Genomic DNA, 13,550 nt, shown 5'->3' on the forward strand with positions numbered 1-13,550 from the left:
GCCTCTTCCAATACATGAGTAGGGGTCAAAAATTGTATTTAATGGCCATATTATTTAATTTTGTAAAACTAAAATATTTTCATCATATCCATTATGAATACTATCACCTTCTACACTAATATTTCTTTACCAAGCATCCTCTTATATTGAGTGGCAGTGGAGCAGCCATGGGAATTTTCGGAATCTGGTAAAGCAAATTATGTTAGGAATTATATTTTATTTAATTTAATGGCTTTTAAATATGATTTTTGAAGGCATTTCCAAGCATAGTTACTGATAGATATTCCAGAGTAGAAACATCCAAAAATATTTCTACTGCCCATCATTCCAACTCACTCTGCAGAGCCAGAGGCCATACCACAAACAGAATGCCTCTCACCAAGCCTGGCATCAGAAATATGTGGGTAATGGAAGAGAAACAATGTTTGAAATGAACAGAACCAGGAGCTAGTCTGTAGAAAATTCTTCCAATCATCAGATATCTAAAACTGTAAGAAAAGGATTCAGTTCCCCTCAGTGCTTGGATTAAACAGAAGTGGGTTAAATATTCAGAAATATATTTAATGAAATGGTATATGCAATTATGAATGCAACAAGTCTGTAGCAGTGCTACTGTAAAAACAATGAATAGATGTGCATGGGAATTTTCAAAGCTTATCCACCTGAACTATTAAGACAAAAACAAATGTCCATGTACCATGCTAGAGGACTTATCATTCTTATACCTTTGTAGTAAAAAGCACAAAATCATTGTCAAATCAAAATGCAATCAAAAAGTAACCAAAATAATACAAGAAATAAAGTATTATAGAGAATGTCAAGAAGATCATTACTAAAAAGCTTAATAAATGTCATATATACATTCTGTTTAAGAGCAAAAAACTGACTAGTTAGGCTAACTACTCCATTGGAGGGAGGTTTGGGCAGGAACACTAGTAGTAGAGATGGCAAGAAGTTACAAATATGTTTTGGTCTTTAGTAGTCAAAAGACATTTATGAGGGGTACATTTTAAAACAGCTGTTAAGCATGCCCTGGAGCCAGTCAGACTCAATTTTGCCTCTTAAAGATGAATTTTGTGATATTTACTGATTTCATAAAAATTTGCTATTTTTCTCATCCAATTAACTTTCATACTTAATTTTGTATTTATGAATCTGAAATCCTTCCCCCCAAAAAATCTCTTCCTCTATTGCATAAGCTTCGAGCTCCCTGTATCTGCCTCCAGTCATAAATTATGTACCTTTTAAGTTTTGATATAGCTGCTTAATTTCCCACTAGAAAGATTATACCAATTGGCACTCCTGGTTTCCATAAAGGTTCATCAACATTAAGTACTGCTACATTTTTAATATTTTTCTCAACTTAGAAAATCTGACCGATGAAATTTAAATTTGTAAATCCTTGATTACTAGTAATGCTGAACATATTTTTATATATGAATATTTATGTCTTCCCTTATAGACTGTACAGTCCAGTGCTGGTCATTTTCTCTTAGAAAGTTGGTCTTCATCACCTGACTAGCAAACAAATGAACACACAATATCATTATTCTTACTGAGGATGTACTTGTGCCACTTATCTTGCACATACTGTTTTTGTTGTTGTTGCTGGTTGTGGTATTATTTTCTTGTTTTGTTTTTTTGTATTTTATTTGGGCTATAATGGGGATTGTACTGAACAATATCCTTAGCCTTTTCATTTTTTAATTTTGAGTGAGGATCATTCTAAGTTCCTAAGTTGCCTAGGCTGGGTTCAACCTTGCAATCCTCCTCCCTCACCCTTCTAGAGTGCTGGGATTACAGGCATGTGCCACCACATCCAGCTTGCATTTGTGTTTTCATTTAAACATTTTATTGTTAAAATATATTGTTTCTCCAACTAGAGAATAAACTCTCCTGGGCAGAAAATGTGACATATATCATATTTTATATTTCATATCCCTTACCTACCACTGAACCAAAGTATTTTAAATAAGTGATAGTCAAAACTCCTTATATTACCATCACAACCACCATTTCTTCTATAGTCTGAACAGCTAAGTCTGTTCAATTAACTGCAGTTAAATACAAATGGCCAATTGAAGTGTCACATGTTGGGCCAAAAGAGTATTCCATCATTTTGCTTTTGAGCAAATATTTAAAGATTCATATCTTCTAACATCATATTTCCATTTATCCTCACACTTTTCAAGCTCTTCTATACTATCTCCATATTCTCTTGATCTTTCTCTACTGTCTAATTCTCAGATTCCTAAAATTCACAGAATTTACACACACATGCACATATATATGCCTATTTATGAACTGCTGCTCAAATATGAAAATTGAGAAACAAATTCTATGTTCTGAGCTGAATATAAATGGTAGCTAATTCTGCCCTGACAGAGGCATTTGAGCCACTTATATGATTGAAATATACAATTTCAGAAACAGAAGCAGGTTGCTAATTACATGGAACCGCATCGGACAGCTCCCAGAGAAACATTCATCAATTTTGGTGCAATTATGAAATATATATATATATATATATATATATTTATATATATGCATATTAAGATTCTCAAATCTGCCATGATTAACATTAGGTCAAACTTTCACAAAGATACATCCATAAGCTTGCAAAATTTAAATTTCTTTAGGATAAAATTACCTTAAGAAAAGTTCTGAATGCCCAGTAAGTTCTATAGTGTATGTTTTATCTTTTTAAAATATGACATAAAGGCAATAAAAAAGTATACAAATGTCCAAGTATACAGTTTGATAAATTTTCACAAAATGGAGACATTCAAATCACTGACCCCCAGATTATGGACTAAATATTATTATCCCAAGATGAGTAGCCCCAATGTGCCCCCTCCAACTTATTACTTACCCCATGGAACACCAGTAGTCTCTCTTTTAATGCTACAGATTAGCTGTATCCATTTTTAAACTCTATATAAATGGGAATCATAAAATATACATTTTTGTTTCTGGTTTCTTTTCTCATAATTATGTTCTCATGTGTAATAATAATAGCTCATAATTCAAATTTTGTCATATAGCATTAAAGAATGCCTTCTTTAGTTACTCTAGTTCCAGAGGAGAGCTCTTCTTTTCCATTAAATTTTGTATTTCAAACTTTTAATCCAAATCCAGAAATTATCTTAACAAGAGTTAGCAGTTAATAAAACTGGGAATTTTTAGGGTGGGTTTTTGACATGTGTGCATATTCACATATACAAGCAAAGAACCATCCTTTCTTACACTAAAAATAGTAATAATAAAGTGTTAAACTCTAAAATTTTGAAAGTTTGACTTCAAAACACTTTTTATAGAAATAAAACTATTAATTAGAATTGTAGAAGCACATAACTTTATTTTATCCATTTGACAGTGTGGCTTGAGATAATGACACTCCTCCCACCTGACCTTCTGTCTTGGGTAATTAGGTTAACAGCTGCAAACTTTCTCAAACTGCCTATATTTTCCCAAGCAGGAAGTGCTCAGCGGCAGCACCTCATTCACCACATTTCAGCACTCCATTGTTTCATCCATCTCAGACTAGGTGTTCTTTGTCCCAAACTTTAATTATTACTACTAAATTACAGCCAAAAAAGAAAAGCATTAGCTTCAAAAGCTAAAAACAAAAGACAGAAAAAAAGCAAAGATAAATGAAAAAGAATTTCTAATTTAAAAAATACTGCACTTCCATTAGATTGTTCATTTTTCTCTTGTGCAATGACATTTTCATTTCTTCTACTTGATCTGACTGCTAACCAAGTTAATTCATAAATTACAGACAGTTAAGCCTTTGAAAGTTTTATCAGCAGCTTTCAGGATCTACAGGGGAAAATGGTAAAGTGATGGACCATGACAGAGCCCCAGCCCCAGCTCAAGCTGCAGAAGCTGTCGGAGCTTATGCCTTCAGCAGTGTGTCTCAACTCTCTGTGTGAGCTGGGTCAGTAGCTTCACACCGTCTGGTTCCTCCTCCAGGTTATATGATTTACTAAACCTACTGGGATTCCATGTGTGACTCTTTCCAAGGAATTAACAAAAAATACATTCCAGCCATAAATCCCAAGTATTTTGATCCCCATGACTCCACTTGAGGATTCATAAAACATCCCCAAGAGCACAGAGGAGGTAAGCCACTCTCAGCACTCAGGAGAAAGCTTCTGGGCTGCCGTATCACCACAATCCCCAGCACAGAGGAGGTGAGCCACCACATGGATGACAATAGCAAACCACCGCCCCCCCTCATCAAACTGAGAAGACATGTAAACAAATCTCAAAACCAGACTTTCAAATCACCTAAAGCAACCTCAAAGGGAAACAAGATGGAACACTCTGATACTCAACCACCTAGACTCCCTGAACTGGCAACAAAAGAGGATCTGGAAAAAATGAAATCAGAAATAATTTCTGACATATCAGCAGAGATTGTGCCCATAGTGCAAGACATGATTAATAAATCTAGAGAGGACACAGATAAAAAAAAAATAGAGGGGCTGAGGAACATGATGGAATTCCAACATAGGAAACAAATGGAATCCAGAAAACAGATTTCCAGGAGATTAAAAACTCCACTGAAAGTTTACACAGCAGAATGAGCCAATGTGAGAACAGAATTTCAGATATAGAAGATAAGATTGCAATTACTGACCAGGAAAAGAAAAACTGCTTTAAAATTGTAAGGGACTATGAGAAATCAATCCAGCAGCTGCTAGACGATGCAAAGAAGAATAACATAAGACTGATTGGAGTCAATTAAGAAACAAGAGAGAGTGCAGATGACATTAAAAAAAAACTGTTCATAGAACTGATGGCAGAAAACTTCCCAAGCAGGGGAAAAGAACTTGACATACAGATGAGTGAGGCATAGAGGTCTCCAACTACCTGTGATAAAACACCCCCAAGCCACAGCACTTCTCTTCTATTAAACAAACAAACAAAAAGAACGCAAATAAAATAAGAGAGCTATCTGTCATCTTGCAGGTAACATCACCACTAAGGAATTCTGAAATTCCTTTTGCTTTTATAGGAATTCATACAGTTTGGAAGGTAGAAAAAATCCTAATGAATGGACCCAGGAGTAAAACTGACCTGACAACCCAGTTTACATGGCAATCCCCCTCACCAGCCACACTAAAGTTAGTAGGAGCTCTACAGCTTCTCTTCAGGAATTCATCAAAATCTCTCCCCAGTCCTCCTAGAAGCTCTAAAATTTATTTCTGAGAGACACTGTGTTACGAACTGAATTGGGTCCCTACAAAAGACTCATACCTGTACTGATATGTGAATGTTACCTTGTTTGAAAATAGAGACTTGTAGATGTAATCAAATTAAATAGTCATTAGGGTAGGCTCTAATCCTAAATATGACTCATGTTGTTATAATAGAAAAATGCGGTATGAAAATCTGGACACATGGGGAGAATACCATGTTACACCTGAGGCAGAGACTGGAGTGATGCAAATCAGGCAACACAAGGGGTGAGAGTGGCCAATATCAGAAGGACTACTCTGCTGTAAAGAAGGATAAATTTGACTTATTTGTAGGAAAACAGATAGATCTTGAGACATAATACTAAGTGAAATAAATCAGACCCAGAAGGTTAAATGTTGCATGGTTTCTCTAATATGAGACCTGAAATATAGATAATTTAAAGAGCAAAAATAAAAGATGGTAGAAAACAGGTAGGCAGACTCTATCAAGGTGGAAAGGAGATCTGGGGGAAAAGGGAGAGAGACAGATTGGAAGGGAGGAGTAAAGATGATTAAGATGTAATATGAATATACACCAATTCCTCAAGAAGAATTATTATATATTGCAAACATATACTAATAACAAAAAAAGAAGCTATGATGCTACCCAGAGTCTCCAAGAAAAGATGGCTCTGTTTTCACCTTGATTTTGGACTTGGAATCTCCAGACCTGTGAAAGAATACAGTTGTTGTTTTAAGCCACTCAATTTTTAGTGCTATGTTGTGGCAGCCCTAGAAATTAGATACACACTTTGATGACTATACTGAGTACCAGCAAGGCTTCTACAGCAGCGCTTCTTTTATGAGACCCCAGACTACCAGATCAGAAGTTACAATCTAGTATCCTTCACTAAATCTGTTCAATCTTCAGCTATCTATGAAGAGATGAGGTGCTAAAAACATCAATTAACTTGCCTTTGAAAAGGTATTTTATACTTCGATTTGAATACTTCTAAATTCATCACACCTCAAGCAATAATGCTTAACATACATTGAGTGTTTACCATATACCAGACTCTTCTCAGAATTCATATACATCACCTCTTTTAATTCTTACAACGACCCTAGGAAATATTATTGTCACTATGATAGAAATAAGGAAACTAAAATAAGAAGCAGCTCACATGCCCAAAGTCATATAATTAGAAAGCATGAAAACACATTATCAACTGCAGGCAGTCAGATTCCAGAGCCAGTTTATTCACTGGTGTGCCACAGTGTCTGTACTACCAATACACACTGGATAAGGTTTTGACTATTCAGCTTATCCATGTTACAGCTTCCAGTTAGCACCTTTTGTCTCCTATTCTTCCTGACTTGTTCTCCATTTCCCTATTTTGGGCAATGGCCAAATTACCACTAGACTATGTGAAGGACCCATGTACAGCAGTGCTGAGTCCTTTCTGCAAATGAGCTGTTTCCTACTTTTCCTAGGGCAGAGAGGTTAAGTATTTTGATTTAAAAGGCCTTCTATTTCAATTGAATTATAGTAAACAAAGCTCCTATTTATGTCAACCAAGCACTTAAGCAGAGAAGGTGACAATGTCAGCAAGTCTTCCTTTCAAATGCTTAATGCACATAATCTCTAATCAGGAGTGGGCCAGGCACTAGAGTAATTTTGCCCATGATACACAAGCTGGAAGTGTTCCTTTCCTCTTTCTAATTCCACTAACATTTAGTTTTTCTTATGATGCTTATCAGAAAATACTGTTCCAATTATTTGTGTTCATATGGCTACTTCTTTTTCTTGCATTAAAAAATCATTGATGTCAAAACTATGTTTTATGCCTTTCTCCCCCATAGCATCTTCCTTAGTGCCTTAAACAGAGCGGGTGCCCAAAACATGTTTGCTGAATAAAAACTATATAAGTATATAATGACTATACTATGATGACAGTACTTGTATTGTAATAATAAGCAGAACTCAGAGATAGATGATACAATCCACTCAGGGTGACATAAAGGAATTTCACCTAGAGAAGTGGTTCCTATCTATTACAAAACCTATAATTTGAACTTCAGGTTTAACCAAGTTTTGAAGCAAGGTACTAACATACCTTTATCTAACCCAAGGACAGTTCAAGAAAATAAAGTCTCTCCTTAAAAAGAAATGCAGAAACAACAGTTTTTCAAAGGAAGCATGTGCACTGTTAGATTGATGTAGGTACTTTAACAGCATAATTGCTGTAGCACTCAGCTTTGTGGTACACAAGTCCTTTATGTTGCCTAGGTAGTGAAATTGCCTACTAAAAAAGACAGTAATTTCTAAATAAGAAAGGCAATCTCCTAGCCATTAGGCTTCCATATTCTCAATCTTAGGATTTATATATCTGGGCTACACTGTGTTATACTGAGGAAACTTACTACTGTTACCTTTGAGAAATGTGGATTTTAGTTTAAATTCTTCTATCTAGTAATAGAAGATCTCCCATTGAGAACTTACAAAGTACATCTTTATGCTGCATTATTGCATTCAGACAGTGACCTGTGACTTTGCAAAGGAAACAAAAGGTCAAAAATATTACTTAACTTATTGATTAAGTGACAGATACAGAGCTCAAATTCAGTTCCCACCATCTTCAAACTTTGTGCTCTTCATCCACTGTGAAGAGGTTAACTCTATATCTAATATTGATTGCGATGGTAACATATAAATTGAATTACTCATCTTTCTAGATTTCTGGGGTAAGCAATCTCTAAGATGTTTCCCTGTGTCCTCACATCCAGGTATTCATGGCCTTGTACAAACCCTTTCCTACTGGGCTAAATCCAATGACATGAATAAAAATAAAATAATGCAAAAGTTTTGTAATGTAATGTTTGAAATTAGGTTTAAACAAGACTGCGGTTTCCACTTTGTTCTGCCCTTTTTCACTCTCCTGCTCTCTGTGAGGGAAACTAAGTAATATGACAAGTATAGAATTTCGGCCAAAAGCCAGAAAAAAACTGAAGCCATCAGTCCAACAATCCACAAGAAATGAATCCTTCCAACAAGCATGTGGGTGAGCTTAGAAGCAAATTTCCTCCAGTCAAGTCTTCAGATGAAACTTAGTCCCCAATACATGCCTTGATCACCCTTAAGAGATCTTGAGACAAAGATACCCAGAGAAGTTGTGATGGGATTTCTGACCCACAGGAACTTTGACACAATCAGTGCCTATGGCCTTAAACTGCTATGGTAGGATCATTTGTCATGGTAATCAATAGTAGATTACTAATATAGTAAATAGCTCATTAGTAATCAACAGTAGATTACTAATATAATTCCTTTGAAATTAATAAGAGCCATATGCTTCTTAGAAGTAAGCAGAAGTCTAATGAAAAGAACAACAAGAAAAGCTCTTCATAAGCATTGGCACTTTTCTCTTCTTCTCCTTCCTAGAATGTAGAAGACATCCCTGAAATCAGAGCTGTCACCTTTTAACCATGATCACAAACTGTCCATGAACCTGAGTATCTGTGACATCACAGAGCTGCCACCCATTACTGAACTGCCCTCCTCTCGACGTTTTGTTAAAAAAAAAAACAACCTTCCAAGTCCTGTTATTTTGAGTCAAATGCAATTCTAGCTAATTTACTCGCTTTCCATCTTTTTCTGAAGCTTCAGATTTCCCCATCTAATAGGTAGTTAATAACATCCTCTTTCCTATTCAGATGTTAAAGTGCTTTGTTCATATAAAATTCAATATTGTGCTTGCTTCAGCAGCACATATACATATAAAATGCAATATAAATAGGACTTACTGTTATTTTTACTTTATGAAATCAAAATATTATTAATATGCAATGTCAAAACTAGGTGTAATATTAGTGACTATGAACAAGCTTAAAATTTAAAGAGCAATGTTTTAAAACAACTACTAGTAAGTTCTTTAAGATAAATTACTTGTAGGTAATTATTCTAATAATTGCATCATAATAAAGGTTACTTACTATAATTCTACCATAGAAGTAATATAAAGTTGTAACTTTTCCCCAGGCTATATAGGGATTTGATGGAGTTGTGTCTATGCTTTGAAAGTAATTTACACATTTAAAAAATCAGAAATGTAAGCCCACTAAACAACAAGTTAAATTCAACACCTATACTTCATCAGCTGGTAGCATCTAAGTAACCTACAACGTATTATGCATGGCAAAATTAAACAGTCTTGCCCTCAGCTGCACCTTTTCAGGGTAGACTTAATGGTGCTTTCCAGGAAGTATCATGGGGTCTGTTTTTTGCACAATAGGGTATCTATTTTCAAATCATACTCTGGGCAGGAAACACCTCTTCCCATTGAAAGCCTGCCTCCCATCTTAACAACACACAGAAAACATTGATTATAGCAAAGACAGCACAGATGAGGCTGTTTAGGTTAGAGCTACAGCTTTCTATGACTACAGCTAGTAATTTGCAGAACAAAGTCAACGGAAGGAAAGCCACACTTAGAAATCCACAGATAAATCAAGCATTTAGTCTCAACAGAAAGCCTGTATTTCAAGAATATAAGCAATGAAGAAGATACAGTTATAATGAAAATACAGCAAAATTCAGATATTCTTGCAAAAACACCAAAAGGGTTCAGTCTGGGCCAGAATTATTTCCATGTCCTCATGGATTAAACACTTTCATAAGAGCATCTTACTAAAGAGAAACTTGGGACTAATATCAAAAACTACTGTATGGTTTATACAATTTATCATTTGTAAGAACATATTTAAAAACTATGAGATAACATAATTGATTTTGAGTTCCATAACTCTAGACAAATACTTGGATTGTTTTCATAAAATATCAGAGTTATAATTGAGTGTTTACTGTGTGCCATGTATAATTCTAAGAGCTTTAGCACAAACTCATTTAAGTCTCACAATACCTTACGAGTTAAGTGTACTGGTATTATCCCATCTTACAGATGAAGAAACTTAGTAACTTGCCCATGAGCTGGCAGGTGATACAGTCTCATTCTCAACCACTACACTGAAAACCCATCCAGGTGTTATCTCTTGAATCTATCTGGCTGTTAGAGTCAAGACACTGTTCTTTGGTATGGACAATCTATATAAGCAGCTTGTCTTACAGAAACTTAATGAATAAGGAGTATTTACATCAGAATATGCTACCAAGTTATTCTAGTTACCTTCTGCTGTGAAAGAAACTACTCCCTAACTTGGTAGCTTAAAACCACAACAAACATTCATTTTGCTCTTGAATCTGCTATCTGTGCAGGGCTCCTCTCTGCTCTACATAATATTAACTGGGGTTGTTGACAGGATGTGGGGACGAGGATGGCTCTATCCCTGAGGGCTAGGAGCATCTGAAAGTTCACTCACTCAATGAGTTGATGCTAGTCGTCAGGTCAGACCTCAATTTGGGCAGGCAGCCAGTATACCTACATGTTTCCTCATAGTATGCTGGCAGATTTCCAAAAGCAAACATCCCCAAAGAATAAAGTGGAAGTACATGACATTTTTATAACTTAGCTTCATAAGTCAAATGTATCACTTCCAACTACTGGTCAAGGTGGTTAAAAAGGCAGACCAGGGTCAAAGAGAGGAGAAACAGACCCCATTAATTTATGGAAAGAATGTCAATGTCATATTGATAAAAGCTTGTGGTATGAGACAGCCATCTCTGGAAAATATGATGTCACAACAAGGTAATTAGAGCTTTTCAAAATCTAAACATAATGGACCTAACTCAATAAATAAAGGATTTAAATAAATGATGCCAACAACATCTTACTACTATTAATCACCTCATGAGTTATTCTTTTTTAAAATTTACACTGTATAAATTTCCTTATAACATAGGGCTCCAAGACATTTCAGTTTACAATGTAATTGTACCTGATTTAATTTCAATCTCCTAGGGACCAAAGCTAAGGTTAAATCACCCTTCTAATGGGAACAGTTAGGGAAATAAGAGCTGATAGCATTGAAGATTAGATTTTTCCATCATCGTGTCAAAGTGGAAAAATGAACACTGCCACTCAGGGTTTCAAAGATAAAATGTCATTTTTAGTTACACCTACTACCTCTGAGACATTTCATCTTGCTCTAAAAAAGCACTGTAAATCAAAATCTTGTTTCACTTTGCCAAGATGGCATGTCATTTGTAGATCTTTCACCGAGGACACAAGAAAACAACTCCATCACAGTAATTCATGTACCTCTTGTCAACAGTCAGCAACACTTACTGATTTCATTCTGATTACAGGTACTCAGTACTCTTCATGTCTAAAATTCAAGGCCATCTTTTTAAATGTGCTGCATACTTTTTCTCTTCATCATCACTGTTCCCCAGCTGAAATGCACTTTCCTTAACTGAGCTAAAACTTACATACTATTTAATCCAATCACAAATCTTGATTTCTATATTTTCTCTGAATACACAACTGAAATCCAAACAAGTGATTTGTGTTGGGAAAACCTTTGTCTGAAAATTATTTGAAGACATTTGTAATTCCAAATGGATGTTCCAAGGAGCTCAGGGATGCCATGTAAATCCAAGAGATTAGTACACAAAAGTCTAACCTATTTAGGGCAGATAAAGGATTGGAAAAGTGTTTTTAGGGTTTTCTGGCTTAAAGTAAATCTTAACAGTTCAGAAGATGGTAAAATAAATTGGAATAAAGCTGCATGTATAGATGTTTTCAGGAGTTAGAAGTAAGAAGCTATCAGAAAAAAAAGAAGAAGAAAGAAGAAGAAGAAGAAGAAGAAGAAGAAGAAGAAGAAGAGGAGGAGGAGGAGGAGGAGGAGGAGGAGGAGGAGGAGGAGGAGGAGGAAGCAGCAGCTACCAGAGCAGAATATCAAGGGAATAGGTAGGGAAGAGAGGCATATGATTTACTGTCTCCCCTACCACAAGAGAAGTTCTGTGAAGACAAGGGTTATTGTTGGATTATTCATCATAATACCCCCAACACCTAGAACAGAGCCTGACTCTCAGTAGATATTCAACCACTATTTATTGAATAAATGACTGTTATCAAAAGGTGGTAATAATCCTTGATACAATAATCATTGTATTCATAAAATACAATGAAGGGTGGGAATTCAGGATTTTATTCTTGAGCTAGCAGAAACTGTCCATGTGCATGATCACCATACTCACTCTCTCTCCTTTTGTGCAAGTCTTAGCCAGAGCAGAATGCTAACTTTCTACTCTATCCAGAGAGCTAAAGTACAGATTTGGGTCTTCAGGTTACCAATGTAAAGGAGCATAGATGCACCTGCCAGAGAGAAAATCTACTTACATTAACACAATAGTTCATCTCTGCCATTGCTCTCCTTCTAGAAAGGAGTAGTATTTGGAACCTGGTCTTTTCAACAATCTGGTCATTCATCAACAGGGTCATAAGACCACAATAGGGTCACCAAAGAGCAGTACAGGCTCATTTTCCACTCTCATGGACCCACTGACATGTCCTTCATTTAAAGTTATTTTCCCTCTTTTTTATAAAACATTCCCTTTCAACCTCCTTTTCTCTACCAGTCATGCTGCCCACCTTGCTTTCAAGAACGGGCATTAAAAGGAATAGCACTAACTTATAAGCCTAGGGAGGTCACAGAATGAACTTTTCCTCTTCTTTTATAACCTTCAGAAATCTACCCTGAATTCCAGACTCACCTCAGTGACTAAATAGCTACCTATAGTCAAGTCATTTAACCCCCAGGGCCTCTGTCTTATTTATAAAATGAGAGGTTAGAAATAAACTTAACAGCCTCTACTAGTCACAAATTCTTCAAATCAATAAGTAATTAAGAAAGGACTCCAAAAAGTCTTTCTTGATGATGTAAAATAACAGTGCTAGTTAATTCCTTCTTGTAATCTAATGATGCCACTAATCTCTGATCAATAAATAAGCAAATAGTTACTCACTGAATGGACAGCATTGTGTTACTTCTCTGATGTTGCAGAATTTGTATTTTTGAATGATATCTGCTTGATATTTGATCAATGTTTTGGGAATTTTAGGTTCCCCTTTCAATTTCTGATAGACTGTATGGCTTGTTCATTTATCAAGTTATTCAGCCTCCTTGGTTAAGGAGGTAAGTGCTCACTGACTAACAATAAAAATGGTTTAATTGCTTTACAGTGGGAGATTATCATTTTTGAGATTTGCTAACATGCAACAGCTCTAGGAACTGGAATGATGGATAAGCAAGCAATACAGAAAGCATAACTTTAAAAAATACCTCCAGAAATTAAATGTCATCTTAACTACCACTTGGTGAATACTTACCAGGGACCAGTGCAAAATTCCACCCTCACTACTGTTTCTTCAGAAAAGTACTACAAGTCCCATAGAACAGATTACA

General features: G+C 35.6%; 1 protein-coding gene and 1 long non-coding RNA gene across 3 annotated transcripts in view; both read right to left on the bottom strand.

The window, feature by feature from the left end:
- Grip1 (glutamate receptor interacting protein 1) overlaps positions 1 to 13,550 on the bottom strand; it is a 661,025-nt gene that overhangs the window by 563,760 nt on the left and 83,715 nt on the right. The gene's annotated exons all lie outside the window — the stretch shown is intronic.
- The window catches only part of LOC147823735 (uncharacterized), a 135,887-nt gene that overhangs the window by 38,779 nt on the left and 83,558 nt on the right, over positions 1 to 13,550 (bottom strand). Inside the window, exon 2 of the long non-coding RNA XR_015443416.1 lies at positions 1 to 13,550. This exon is cut by the window's left edge and continues 38,779 nt beyond it; it is cut by the window's right edge and continues 42,617 nt beyond it. This is a non-coding gene — a long non-coding RNA (uncharacterized LOC147823735).

This window comes from Heterocephalus glaber, unplaced genomic scaffold (genome assembly GCF_053883595.1).
Source record: "Heterocephalus glaber isolate CG9 unplaced genomic scaffold, H.glaber_assembly_v1.0 deba00001569, whole genome shotgun sequence".
NCBI lineage: Eukaryota > Metazoa > Chordata > Mammalia > Rodentia > Bathyergidae > Heterocephalus > Heterocephalus glaber.